The sequence below is a fragment of the Ammospiza caudacuta genome, chromosome 4 (assembly GCF_027887145.1).
Source record: "Ammospiza caudacuta isolate bAmmCau1 chromosome 4, bAmmCau1.pri, whole genome shotgun sequence".
In the NCBI taxonomy this organism is placed as follows: Eukaryota; Metazoa; Chordata; class Aves; order Passeriformes; family Passerellidae; genus Ammospiza; species Ammospiza caudacuta.
Genome location: NC_080596.1, coordinates 78,339,839 through 78,353,895, shown reverse-complemented (window position 1 = coordinate 78,353,895; position 14,057 = coordinate 78,339,839). Strand labels below are relative to the sequence as shown.

Genomic DNA, 14,057 nt, shown 5'->3' with positions numbered 1-14,057 from the left:
TGTAGTTTTAAAACACAAAGCTGGTCAATATAAAGATCACAGGACCTGGCTTCCAGTCATCAGAGATGGAAAAACACCTATCAGACAAAGCTCTACAAGGGCAGAATCTGGTCCCTCCTAAAAGAGTCCTGGCTCTCATCTTTCACTGTTCTTTCTTCCATTAACTTGATCTTTGATCTTTGATAGTTCCTGTTGGAAATATCCGTAAACAGTGATGAAGTCCTAGGCCATTAACCAGATGTTTAACATAGTGAGAAGATCCCTGCACCAGACCATCTGATAAAGAAGACAGATACAAGAACTATTATTATTATTATTATTATTATTATTATTATTATTATTATTACTACTACTACTACTACTACTACTATTATTTTCAGGAAAGAAGACACAAAGAAGACACAGCATTTTCATTTCCTGAAGGATTTGTCTGTCACCTTTGGAGCAAATCAGGCTGCTGGAAGTGTGGTTCACATTGCAGAACCATCTTTTTCAGAATCATCAGGCTCAAGGATCCAAAGCCAAGCTAATATTTTAGTTTAACAAATATAAGAGTTCAGTTCAACTCTATTTAATTTGGCACTCAATCCACCACCAAGTTCTTGACCTAAAAGGTACGTGAATACTGAATACAGATATTACATAAACTGACCTTGTAATGGGGTGCTGCAATTATTTCGGTTTGGTCTCAGTCGATAAAGGGTTGAAATCCCTGAAGCTTGCAGCCCCACACAGGTGACAAGCTGGGAGCTCCTGGACTATGCTGTGGGAAGATGTGTTCCCAGGAGAGCAGCCTGGAAAGCCTTCCCAGAAACCATCCACCTTAGCCCAGGCTGATGGTGCTCAGGGAAAGGTGCAAAGTGCATTTTGAAATTCACAAAGTCTTCCCCTGATCAAACTGATGCATAAACACACACTGGCAGTGCTCCCCACTGAGGAAGGAAACAAGGAAAAAAGCCAACAGTTTTCCTTTATATTTTTATAGCCCAGTAATTTTGTACAGCATGTAGGAAATACATAAAGGAAAGGTGTGTGGAACCATCAGGTTAGAGAAGTAAATTCTATGTATTACATAGCCATGATTTATAAGCTATGGCTAAGGCATTATTTAGTCCCATTCACAGTCCTGAGCATTTAAAAGTTAAAGCCTATGGCTGCAAAAATGAGGCAGAGAAGGAGATCTGCTTTAAATGTACTCCTAATTACTGCTAGAGAGCTTTTATGAAGACCAGACCACAGCACTTCCTATTGTTTTACATTTTGTCCTGTTTTAGAGCCTCAAGAGTGATGTCATAACAGGGGGAAACTTGTCATGGACACACATTAAACCCTGGACACAAGGAGAAGACCTTTGATAACAGATATTCAGATACAGAAATGGGTAATTCAATAAGGGGAGAAAATGCTGAATTAAAGGCATTTTTAAAGTTACTTATATGCATGTCTCAGAAATTCTACCTCTGTTCAGAGGCACATGCTGAACTGCAATCAAATTGCTATGTCCAGCTCTGCAATTTCAATCATTTATCCCATTTATAGGGGTCTTTTTGTCTTGAATTAGGCAAAATGTGAGCCCAACAGGAAATTAGGCAACTAAGCAAAATCAGGAAATTCACTCAAGTGGCTTAGTCAGTGGAATGTCACTGCTATCTTCAAACTAAAACTGCAAAGAGGTTGAACTGCAGTTGGATTTATTTTCAAAGTGGCTAATGTGCTTTTAATTTGCACAAGGTTGGTAACCAGGAAAAAAATACATTGCTCTCATGAAGCTTGCCTTTAATTTTTTTCACAGAAGGCCTCAGCATACAGACATACATAATGAGTTTAAAAATGTAAAAAAATCAGAACAGCTATTTTAATGACAAAGTTTGAGATGCTTATTTTAAATAAGTACCCACTGTCTTTAGAACGTTAAAAAAGAACTGAAACAGAAAAAATACACTCAAAGATGATTCTTCTTCCTCAAAACACACATTTGATGATAGCTCTTGGGGTGAGGAGAGCAGAATTCTTTTAGCTGCTTACAGTGCCTCCCTGCATTTGGGATCAACAGATCTGCATGCAGAGTATTTTAAGTGATTTTTCTGAGAGGACAAACCACAGTTTTTGCTTCATAGAAAGCACTCCACTGCCCTGAACCCTCAAAACAATTTCTTGTTTGCAGGTTACCATTATTATTTACCTACCCAAAGTACCTAGGAACTCCTGTGATGGTGCAGGTCCCTGTTGTGCTGGGCAGTGCACCAACGCAGAATAAGTGCAGAATCCTTGCCAAGAGGCACACAGAAGCTGAGAGGTGCCTTTTTGTAGTTTAAAAAGAAGACAGAGGTACCACGGCTGATCTTTATTATAATTCTGGTGGTCCTCACTCTGTTGATCTACTGGAGTTTGAAATCAGACATTTTCTGGTGATTTAAAATAATTCTTGCTGCTTACACAGCAATGCAGTGCGCTTGCCTTTGATTTAAACGAAGCCATGGGATGTTTCATTAGCTTCAAGAGGAAACCATGGAGCCTCGCCCTGTGGGTAACAGGTTTGGAGCTGGAGGGTTTCAGTGCTGCTTTCTGAGCCCAGTACCTGTGCCTCACTCTTCCTGCTCAGTTCCCTCCTTCTCAGAGTAAGTCTTTGTGGGCAGCCTTTGCTGGGCTTGTAACAACTCCTGTTCAGTATTCAGATAACAACTATAATTGAATCTTCTACTTCTAACCAACAGTATTAGAGATGAGGGAGGAAAAAAGAATAGATGTGGGGGTATCAGTTGTGGGTTTCTCTGGGTCTGGATTGAAGGCACTTGAGACAATAGTTCATGTTCAGACTCAGGTGTTTATTATTTCTGATCAGTAAAACAGTCTCACTGCTGTTGAGTTCTGCAGCCTTTCATTAGAAGGCACAAAATGGCCAACAATCTCTTGTTATAAGGTCTTTTAAGACTAAACTATCCAGTTAAGAACTGACACCTGGATTATTTCCCTTTTAACCCAATAACTGATCCCACAGAGCCCACAATGCAGACTTTTCTGCCCAATTACAAAATGCCACCCAAACCCATGAAGAAGAAGAAGCATGAAGAAATGAGACCCTGTGCCCTCCATCTTGCTGCCATCCACAACATACTAAAAATCCCAAAACATAAATTTCTTACCAAGCGATACACCTACACTACTCTCTATAATCTATTTCACACTTTTGTAGATTCCAGTCTATCTTGAAGTCTGGGAAACTTTCTCCATGGATGAGGGTCAGAGTCAGTGCTCTCCTGGGGGTCAGGACATCCCAGAGCAGACAGAGAAATATTCCTGGTGCTGTGGGTTTCCACAAGTAGATTTATACTAGATATAAATAAGAATTTTTTATGATGAGGCTGCTGGAGCACAGGTTACCCAGAGGGGGATGCCCCATCCCTGGACACATTCAAGGCCAGGTGGGCTGGAGCTCTGAGCAATCTGAGCAAGCTGAAGACATCCCTGATCATTGCAGGGGGGTTGAACTAGATGGCCTGTAGGGGTCCCTTCCTAGCCAAGCCACCCTGTGCCTCTGTGATAACACACAGGCACTGTTGCGTGTCATCTCTGCCTGTCTGTACACATCTGTACACGATGTAACAGATTTAAAACCAGTTGGGCAACTTCAACTGAATTTGGTAGAGGTTTAGAGACCTTCTGGAGATTGCACAAAATTCATGGAAATACTCAACTGAACAGAAAACACCTCACAAATGTTTCCGCTGAAGACAAGGCCTTTTAATCAGCTCCTGTGGTCTCAGACAACAGAGAACACTGAAAAGAAAACTCTAAATGTGCGAGGCTTTCTCCTACCCCAAGTGCAGAAAAAGTTTCAGCCAGGACTTGCATCTTAGTCAGTCAGCCTTGAAACACATTCAAAAGACACCAAGTTTCACTAAAACAGATTTTAAAATGTACTAGTTTACTAGCAGTATTATCTCCTCCCTTCTTCAGGAACATCCTAGATGTCCCATAGTTCGAAACACAGAACAGTTTATGTGGGTGCTTGGAGGGGAGGAGGAAACCCCTCTTGCTGCAGGACTGATGGATGTCTCTTGCTCCCTTGCACAGGGTTGATTGGGGGTCAGGAAGACATTTCCCTCCCAGTCAGGGAAGGAGGGACGTGAAGATTCATTTGTCTTTTTTTATCCCTTTCCTCTACAGCCAGCTGACTGGCTGACCTCCTGAATCACTCAGGTCATCATAAAAAAGCCTCAGGTCATGGTGATCACTCTTGTTTTCTGCTTGTGAAACACAGGTTACTCTCCTGAGAAGGAAAATGCTTTAGTTTAATTGAAACCTTTGGGCTTAATATATGAGTACCTTTGTTAAATGGAAAGGCCTGAGGTAAGCAGAGGTCACCCTGGTGCACTTCAGTGTCTGGGGGCTCGAGAGGCAGAACAGCCTTTGCTTTAGTGAAACATAGTGAAACAGGCTGTGGAGGGCTTTGAATGAAAAGATGGGGAGCTTGTGGTTGGTAAAACTAAAACAGAGCATAAAAACAGAGCCACCAGAGTCAGGAGGAGGAGGAGGCTCATGTGGCTGAAGGACATGGCCAGACAGCCACTGCAGCAGCAGGGAGTGGGTCTGGGGGCAATGAGATTGTGTTGGTTGAGGGGAAAAGTGAGAGAAAATGGAAAGTTCTGTTTGAGACACAGTGGGATCAATCTCCCATGTGTCAGGGACAGGATTTCTCACAGGCTGGGATTTCAGCTGGAGCAGAGCAGGCAGGTCTGGGAGCATGAGTAGAAATGAGTAGAGATGAGTAGAAATGTGGTGTTTGAACTGCTGTCTGCATGGGAAATTATCCAGAAATATAAGATGTAAGAGAAAACCCTTCAATACTTGAATATCCCCCATGATGAGTATGCACAAATCTATGTGAAGAATTCATGGTTAAAATCTTGGGTACATTTCACTCTGCTTGGCTGAAACACAAGGAAAATTCATCCCTATACTCCTGTCTTGATTTGAGGATTAAAATAGTCCCTGCTTTATCTAAGCACAGACAGTTTAGGAATGAGATGAAATGACACACAGATATTATTGGCTTGCAATCACTTTGGTCTCCAGTGAAGTTGCACGTTTGAAAGATCTTTGTTTCTGAGAAATGGTAAAAGATATTAAGGCCTGACACTGTGACACTGTGACACTGCACATCTTCTACCACTTCACAACCAAAGCTGAGGCAGAATAAAACAAAGTAATACCCATGCAGGTATAAACAATTCTAACATTAACCAAATATTTATCCAGTGTGTTTCCACAGGAAAATTAATTTGCTAATTGCTCTGTCAGCTTCCTGGGTAAGTAAAAGCAAAAAACTATCAGAACAGTGCTAACTACCATCTCCTTGAAACAAAAAACAAAATGAAACAAAACAAACAAACTGCCCAACAACAACAACAACAAAACAGAAAAAAACCCACAAAAACCAAAAAAAACCAACAAAAACCCTAAAAACCCAAAATGAAACAAAACCAACCAAAACCAGCCCAAACCAAACAAAAAAACCCCAACCTCAGTTCATTAAAACGAGAAGCAGATGAAATGGCTCATACACTAATTCTATATTAAGGATGGTGAACCATAACTAATGTGATATCTTGTGCAGAGTGGGCTTTAAGTAACAGGGCTGATTAACCAAATTTCTTTGTTAGTTCTATGCCTTCCCTATGCCTTGTATTGGAAATCACTGGAGGAGTTTGCAGGACCTCTGCAAGCCCTGTCCTAGAGGAAAAACTGCAAATCTGAGAACTCCAGCAGCAAGATGCAGGTACCTGATCTACCTGTGCTGCACCTGTTTTTTCCAAGGAAACACAAACTAGGGAAAAGTTCTGGGCTGAGATAAAGTTCAGTCAAGAGATGAACAAGCCATTTGGAAAAGCAGACAAGTGTGGGAAAGTGCTGTACACAGCAAAGAACAAGGCATTTGGAAATGTTTGTAGGAAGGACTAGAAACCTGAGGAGGCAGAAGAGGCTTTGGCTGAACTCGTAGTGGTTCAGAGTTCTCAGGAGTGGGGCTGCTCCTCAGGGACTGCAGTGAAAACTGAGCAATGGTGTATTGGCTCAGCACATGGAGCCTGCTTGGCCCTTTTGGAAAGCTGGTGGCTAATTCATACCCTGAAAAAGGAAGTATATCCTGGCCAGTTGGCTCAATTTAAGAAACAGGCAAGTGTGTAGCTGGAATAACAGGTAATGGAGGTGAAAGGCTGGGTGTAGGAAAAGTGTGCAGGGGGCACGGGGTGGAGTCACCCGTCCATGAAATCTAATAAAAACTGATCTGATCATCATTAACTCAACATTTTCAAAATCCTTCTAAGAGTTCCCAAGGAACATAATATCTAGCCAGCTCACAGTGGTATGTGAGAGACGCCTAACTCTAATGTCCCTGGATGTCACCCCTCTGCTTGTTTCAGATTTTGATGCTGAACACTGCTCTGCTTCTCAGTTCCAGTTTATTTATTCAGCATTCTTATTGCTTTATCTGATTTATAGCAAGTTTGTGAACATAATTAAGGAAAAGTACCTTATACAAGAACTTCATCTGTTTGAGCAGTCTGAGCAAGGTCTGCATTAAACCCACCAACTGATACATACAAGTAGTGGCAGAACTTCCTCTTGTGCCCAGAATCTGTGAAACCACTCAACAGAGAATGGAGAAGTGTGAAAAGCAGCTTTGATGGGGCTCAGCCATGCTCAAACATCCCCTCAAAACAGGAAGAACATCACAGTGAGCTCAACAGCCAGGCAGTGTTTCCTGTACCTGCTCTGTGTCAGACCCCAGAATCATCCAATGTCTTTCCCCACGCTCTGTGTGGGGACTGCCTGGGCTGGGAGATGGAATCCACATTGCCCTCTGGCTCCTCAGGGGAGTGCAAAGTGACCCTGAGGGAAACAGGATCAGTGAAGGATTTTATTGGATATGGACTCTTTCTGACAAGCCTTCATAAATGTGAAGGCCCCTTTGCCACTATATATATTTTATGGAGAAGCAGATGAATGGCCAACCAGTGATTGCTGCAAGAAGAGAAATAGCATGATTTGGGGGAAATTTACCTGAGACTTGCTATGCCAACCTGCTTGTCTTGCTTTTGTAATTCACTGTTGAAAGAACACTGTATGCAGTAAATACACTAAGTTTTGGCATACTAATGTTGACCTAATCAGTGTCCACAGCAAACACTTTGCATTCAGTTTGAAACAGTGTTGGAAATGCTCATCTGGCCTTTAAGAGCAGTTGTACACGTTACAGAGTGTCGCAGCTATTTTTGCACTTCATGACCTTACATCAAATAGCTGCTGGGCTCCTTGTCTACAAACAGTATGAAAATAATAACAAAAAAAGAACTGAGCTGCACAGTCTCCTCTGGTTCCCTTGCTGATTTTAGGTGGTAATTTGCCTAGATAGGCAGCAGCTTCCTTGTGACACACACACAGAGCATTCAGGTCTGTCTGTTGTTTTTGCCCAAGAAGCAATGCCAAAGTGTCACTCATGTCTATGTGCCATGCTCTAAGGAGGGGAAAAGGAAAACATTCCCTTTTTGAATACTTGGATCCATTACCTGGATGTGGAGACAGGAGGTTAGAGGAGCTGCTAATTCTTTATGGAACATGGGGGTCAAGATGGACCAAACTCATCCTGTAGTGAAGACTTCCATATTCTTAATGCAGCAGTTTAGGTGAATAAAATAATGCTCAGAAGGACATCTTAAAGAAGCCATGCCACCCATTGGTTCCCTAGGTGAAAACTGCCTCCCCAGCTTCACTCTGATTGCACCTATTTCAGCTTGTGCTTTGTTGTAAAGACAGCTTTGTGTCTCTCTTTAGTTTGTTTTCTTCCCCCTATTTTTTTCAATTTTTAATTTAGAAACCTGCCTACATTCGTGTCTCCTGTTTTGCTGGAAACAGATGGCCCTTGCTGAAGACACACAGTTGAGCGAACAGACACGGACCACTTTACCATGTGGTAGCATGTTTGTAATTAGATATTTCAAGTGCTAGACAATTACTATCAAACCTTGTCATGAGGGAAATTTAGGTCTGTGTTTACCAAGATCTGAATTATAAACTGGATCCCTGCCAGGGCTTTACTCTTGGGTATAAAATGAAAGAAGGCTCTGGTGGAATACTGAGTGACATTGATTAGAGCTACCACCTGCCCTGTCTCAGACATGATCACTCACTCCTCTCTCCCACCCCATCCTGTAGTTTTTGTTGACCATTGTACCTGGCTTCCCCATCTGATAAGTTTTGGGATCATAGGAGGTACCACTTCTGTAACATCTCTTGTTAAAGGCTCATCTTCCCACGTGGTTTTGGACTACAGAGAGGTAAAAGCAGTTCCATCCCAATAGAAGCCAGTACAGAGCCATTGTCACATTGGGAAAGAAGCAGATAAAGTTGGAGAGGAGAATGGAAAGTGATAAATCAGGGGAGAAATCACAGTGGAGCATTACAGAAAGAAGTTCGGGGATTGATCTAATGCATAAGACAGTTTAATTCCTGCAAAGTTTTGCCCTAGATGGGAATATCCAGCCTGTGGAAGCTGAGAGCAGCAGCCCTGGCTGCTGGGGAAGTGCAGCTGTGCCCCTTTCACCTGCCTCCCCCATGCTGCAGCCACGGCTGTGACTCAACAGTTGCAATCAAGAAACTTCAATTTCAGATACACAGAGTTCACTCTGGTTTTGAAACAGAAACAGAATAGGAGTCTGGAGGAAAGTATCATGGAAACACAAATGTTTGCAGACTGTGGAAATGGTTAAAGTCATAGGAAAAGGAAAACCAGGGTTACGTCAAAATCTCACACCTGAGCTGCTCTGTTCCAGTGGAATACTTATAATGGTTGTGAAAGACAAATCAGATCATGACTTCATTTAAAAACAAACTCAAAAAAAAATGTTAATTCTAAATTTGGATATGGATTTAGCAACTAAATGCTTCAGGGATAACTTGTTTTCAACGGGGAATTCTGAAAACAAAACTGATTACAGGATGGAGCCAAATGCCTGCCAAGGATACGAACAGGATCATGGAAGCAGATGAGCTACAATTTCCCATGCACCAGAATCCACAATTGGGCCAGGAGCAAAATGAGCACAATCACAAAGCATTTCAAGAGCCAGGACTGAGCAATGGGAGAATGCTGTGTGCTTTCTTCTGTGTACCTGTAATCACTTGCAAGATCTTTCTGAAGAGAGGTATGTGTTGATCTTACAGAGAACTAGAACACTGATTTATATATTCATTGTATAATCAGGGGAAAGAATCTTGGAAAACGGTGTGAAAAAAGTACTGTGGGGTTGTACAGAGTGTAAAAGATGGAAGGAGAGTGATGAGGACCAGCAGTAAAACCTGGTAATGTCGTTTAAAATAAAATTGGGTTTAATTTATTGGTCTCTTAAGGTTCCAAGGTTTGAAAGCAAGCTAGCCAAAGTAAGCATTTCCCAGAAAGACAGTTTTGGTTTGAATTCTTCATTGCGACATTAACTTGGATATCTCTTGCAGCATTGTCCTGTAATTCACCAAAATCCCTCAGGGAAATAAGGTAAATTCAGCTGAAAAACTCGTGGGTCGAAGGAAAGGTGAGAGAAACACAACTCCATGTGCAAACTCAGGAAAACAGGTTGCAGAAGGCTGAAATAACAGATGGTTGTCACAGGCACAAGAAGAGCTAGATAGCAGTTACCGTGGGTAAGAAATACCTGCACCGCGGTAATGTCGGGCCTGTGGGCAGCACTAAATCAGGGTTTGGTTTCTCATGACGTTAAGGATTATGCACCCACATAAAGCAGCCTCTGCCCCGACAAGCGCACGGCGCAAGTGTTGTCCAAACACATCCCACTTCCTCGCTCCGCCTGACTCACGGAGAAGCTCCCATCGGAGCGGCTCTGTGGGGCGGGCGGCAGGTGTGAGGCAGCGTTCTGTCCGGGCTCTGGGGCGGCGATCAGGCCCCCGTTCTCTGTGGGGCGGCCTTCAGCCCCCCGCTCTGTCTGGGGTGGCGTTCTGCCCCCCGCTCTGTCTGGGGCAGCGATCTGTCCTCGCTCTGGAGCAGCGTTCAGCCCCCCGCTCTCTCTGGGGCAGCGTTCTGTTCCCCGCTCTCTCTGGGGCGGCGTTCAGCCCCCGCTCTGGGGCAGAATTCCCGGCGGTGAGGGCGAGAGCAGGGAGCGGGCAAGCAGAGGGCAGTGTAGGCACACGGACACAGCGCCGGCAGCGCCGGCCTCAGGCGCGGCCGCAGCGACAGCGGGAGCAGCTTGGGTCGGGGGCACCGGGGCTCCCGCCGCACCTCGGCCTGCTTGTGACAGGCAAACACAACGTCACGACTTCACTATTATTAAAAAAAAAAAAAAAAAAATCAATCTAAATTTGGATAGGATTTAGCAATGAAATGCTTCAGGGGGTGAGTTGTTTTCAATGGGGAATTCTGCGAACAAAAAAGTGATAACAAGGATGGAGCCAAATCCCTGCCAAGGATACGGACAAGGATCGGTGGAAGCAGAGAAGCTACAACTTCCCATGCACCAGAGCCCACAGCTGGGCCAGAGATAAGTGAGCACGGGCAGAAAGGATGCCAAGAGCCACAAGGAGGGGGAAGAGCAATCGGAAGAGGAGGAAGAGGAAGAGAAATAGGAGGAGGAAAAGGAGGAAGAAGAGAAGGAAGATGAGGAAAAGGAAAAGGAGGAGGAGGGGGGTGCGCATCCCCCTTGCGGCTCTATCCGGGCACGCTATGACATCATCACCCCCGCGCGCGAAGCGCGTCTTCCCCTCCGTGCGCCCCTCGCCCTTCCGCACGCGCGCTGCCCGGCCAATGACAGCGGCGCGGCGCCGCAAGGCCTCCTGGGGGCTGTAGTCCAGTGCGCATCCCCCACTCCACCCGGCACCACAGCTGCGCGTCCCTGCCGCGACCGGGGCAGCGCCCGCCCCCCGCCCCTTTGTGGGCGGGGCCAGACAGCCCCGCCGACCAATGGCAGAGCGGGTCAAGGTTCACCGGCCGGGCGGTGCGGCCAATGGGCGCGGGCGGGCGGTGGAGGGGGCGTGGCCGGCGGTGTTTTGTTCGGTTGCCATTGAGCAGCCCGGTCCATACGCACGGGGGAGGCGGCGCGGCCGCTCAGGTACCGGCGGCTGCCGTGGTGGGCGGACAGCGGGGCGGGGGGGGCAGCGAGCGCGGCCGGCAGGTAACAGCAGTCGTGCGGGTAGCAGGTAACAGCCGTGTAGGCAGCAGCCGGGCAGGTAATAACAGCCCTGCAGGCAGCAGCCGCACAGGCAGCAGCCCCGCTGTCGGCCCGCAGGCAGTGCGGGGCACAGGGGAGGCGGCCCGGCCATCCTCGCAGCCCTTGGCGGAGCCCGGGAGGCCGAGCGCACCGCGCAGCTCCGGGCGGGCGGGGCGGCGAGCGCGGCCCGGGGGACCCTGCGGGGCGGGGGTGTCACCCCGAGGCTGCGCTTCCCGCAGCGGCACCTCCCGCTGCCGCAGGGCTGCGGGCTACTCATCGCTCCGCTTACCTCGGCACACAGGTAGAGCGGTGCGCGCATCGGATCGTGCGCTGTGCTGTCATTGTCCGCGCTCGGCCCGGGCCGCGCTCCCCCCCGCACCGCCGGGGCCGTGTTGGCCCGCCGGGAGCTGGAGCGGCCGCCCCGCCGGGAGCAGCGAGCCCGGAGCCCCCGGTGAAGTTCTCGGCGTTGCCGGCCCTGCTGAGCGCCTTCCGGGCCGGCTGCGCGGCCCTGCCGTGCCTCCCGGGCCTGGCCCGGCCCGGCCGTGCGGGGAAGGGAAGGGACGGTGCCTGGCCGCAGCCGGCTCGGACATTCCTTTGTGCCGCTGCCCTGGAAACGCATGTCTGCAGGCACGTACCCCGGCGATTTTGAGGCGATTCCCCCCTGTGTGCTCAAGGATAGAGTTACCTCTGTGGAGGTGCCTGTTTTTCCACAATAGCTGCCTTCCATAATGATTCCAGGGTGGAAACGGTGGCTATTTTCTTCCTTCCCCTCCCCACAGCAATGGGAAAGTTGATTTCTAGTTTATGGCCCCGAAGTTTTAAGGACCAGTTGGGCTCAATGGGAGAGTGAATGGGCTCTTTGTGTTATCCTAGCTTTTCTAAGGGCAGTAACATGGCTTTGTTGTGGTTATTTGGCTTATTAAATGTCTTCTGGCCTGCTGGAAGGCTGGATAGAAATGTGTGGTTGAAGTTTGGGTGCTGTTTCAGGAGGTCGCTTTAGGTCCTATGAAATAGAGCAGGCACCCGCTGTGGCGGCTTCTCAGGATTGGTGTTCAGGGATCTGAACTCCTGGGGTGGGATGGACAAGTTCAGGCCTTTTCCCCTTTAGGGAAAGACATTCCCATGCCAGCATTCAGAAGATTTGGAGCAGCACCCCAGCTTTGGGGTTGCAGGATTGAGAGGGACTGGGTGATTCTGTCCCTGGCTTTCACCAAGTCCTCTGCCTGGGAATGGGTTGAGCCAGCTGGTCAAATCCGTTTTCTGGTTTGCTGTGCCTACCTTAAAATTAGCTCCTGAGAACAGTTATCAGAGCCAATGCTGTTGCATTGCCTCCCTGACTGATAGCAAATATTTTTGTCAGAAAAATTTGCCATTTTTGGCAAGAGCCAGTAAGTTTGTATCTCTTGTGGCAAGCTGAAATGGTTCTGGGTGTGTTTTAATTGTGAATGGTCTGCTTGCTTCTAGTGGGGCTTATGAAATGTGGAGCACAATGCTTGCTGAATAGCAAAAACTTTCCTGGTGAAGCATGTTACTTGGTCTGGTTTTATTGGAGGTGCAGTGTACTTGTTCAAGCCCAAAGAGCTTGTATCCGTACAGTTACTGAGCTTCCAAAAATGTCTGGAAGAATTGCTCTCAGACAAAAAAAACCATACATTTTAAGTAGCTCTACATAAACGGGTGTAACTCTGAACTAGAAAATGCGTTCACTACTCACTCACTTCGAATTTCCTTGCAATGCTGTTCATATGAACATGTCTGCTATTTTTAATGAGCCCTATTTTTTTGCATCAGTAGCATGGTGCTACTCTTCACCCTATGGAAGTAAATGCTCCCTGTTGGACACAAACTCCAAACAGTGATCTGCAAGATCAGCCCCCTAATGATATGATGCCTTTTTGGGATGTTGCTGTGGTAATCTGGCAGGCCTCTAGTGGCCTTTACCTGCCAGTGCCTAACCCATGGTTATTGTCTCTCTGACTGGGGAATTAAAGTTGGTTAAATGATTGTAAAGGGTTATTTTAAGTTCAGGCTGGTTGAACTTCCCTACTTCCTTTCAAAAAGCCATTTTTCTGCAGGGTACTATGATTCAGAAGAATGAGGAGGCTGAAAGAAGAAATATTTATATTTGCAACCATTGTGTTAAGCTTTGGAAGTTTAGTAGAGGTGTAAAAGTATATTTATGAAAATATGGTGGGCAGATAGACTGAAAGTCTGACTGTGCTGAGAAGACTGCAATTTATTGCGTGGATTGCTTTATTTAAAACAAAACCTTGAAGGATTTATTCTTTCCTTTAGGAATTCCTTGAGAGTCTGGTAGCCATTACTGTGGCTCCCTTTTTTTAGTTCCTTCTTTTCCCTTCTCTATGCTTTCTCCCCCTTCCTCTGTAGCCTCCCCCCAATCTACATTCCTTTGTGTTAGCAGTGATGATGGCAGTTCTAGTCACCTCCTGTGGTTTGATAGATTATTCCCTTTGGAATCATGGTGTACTTAAACCTTTCCAAACACAATTCTTTCCTTGCTCCTCCACTTTTTTGATGCTGGCTTTGAGTTTTGTTCTAAAAATTTGTCCTCTGCGGTCCTGCTTTGAGTTGTCTTAAAAACTAGTGAGAAGTCTCCTTAAGCCTTTAGTGGAAAATATTAGTATTTATGTTATGATTTACATTTCTTTTTGTGTATGTTGATAGTCAAAATATAAACAGGAGTTTTGTATTTTGGCAACAGGGAGCTTCTCTCTCCTCTGCAAGTTTATAAGTTCTGTGCTTTCTTTTCAGACAAAACTTTGCTTGCTTTAAACTGTAATTTTTATTTTTGTTAAATAAACTTCTTGGACTTTTTTATCACTA

The 14,057-nt window shown here is 45.9% G+C and overlaps 1 protein-coding gene across 1 annotated transcript in view; it reads left to right on the top strand.

The window, feature by feature from the left end:
* The first annotated feature begins 11,065 nt into the window (after positions 1-11,065).
* FAM53A (family with sequence similarity 53 member A) overlaps positions 11,066-14,057 on the top strand; it is a 69,096-nt gene continuing 66,104 nt past the window's right edge. Inside the window, exon 1 of the mRNA XM_058803528.1 lies at positions 11,066-11,114. The gene's annotated coding sequence lies outside the window, so the exon portion shown is untranslated. The remainder of the gene's footprint in view (positions 11,115-14,057) is intronic.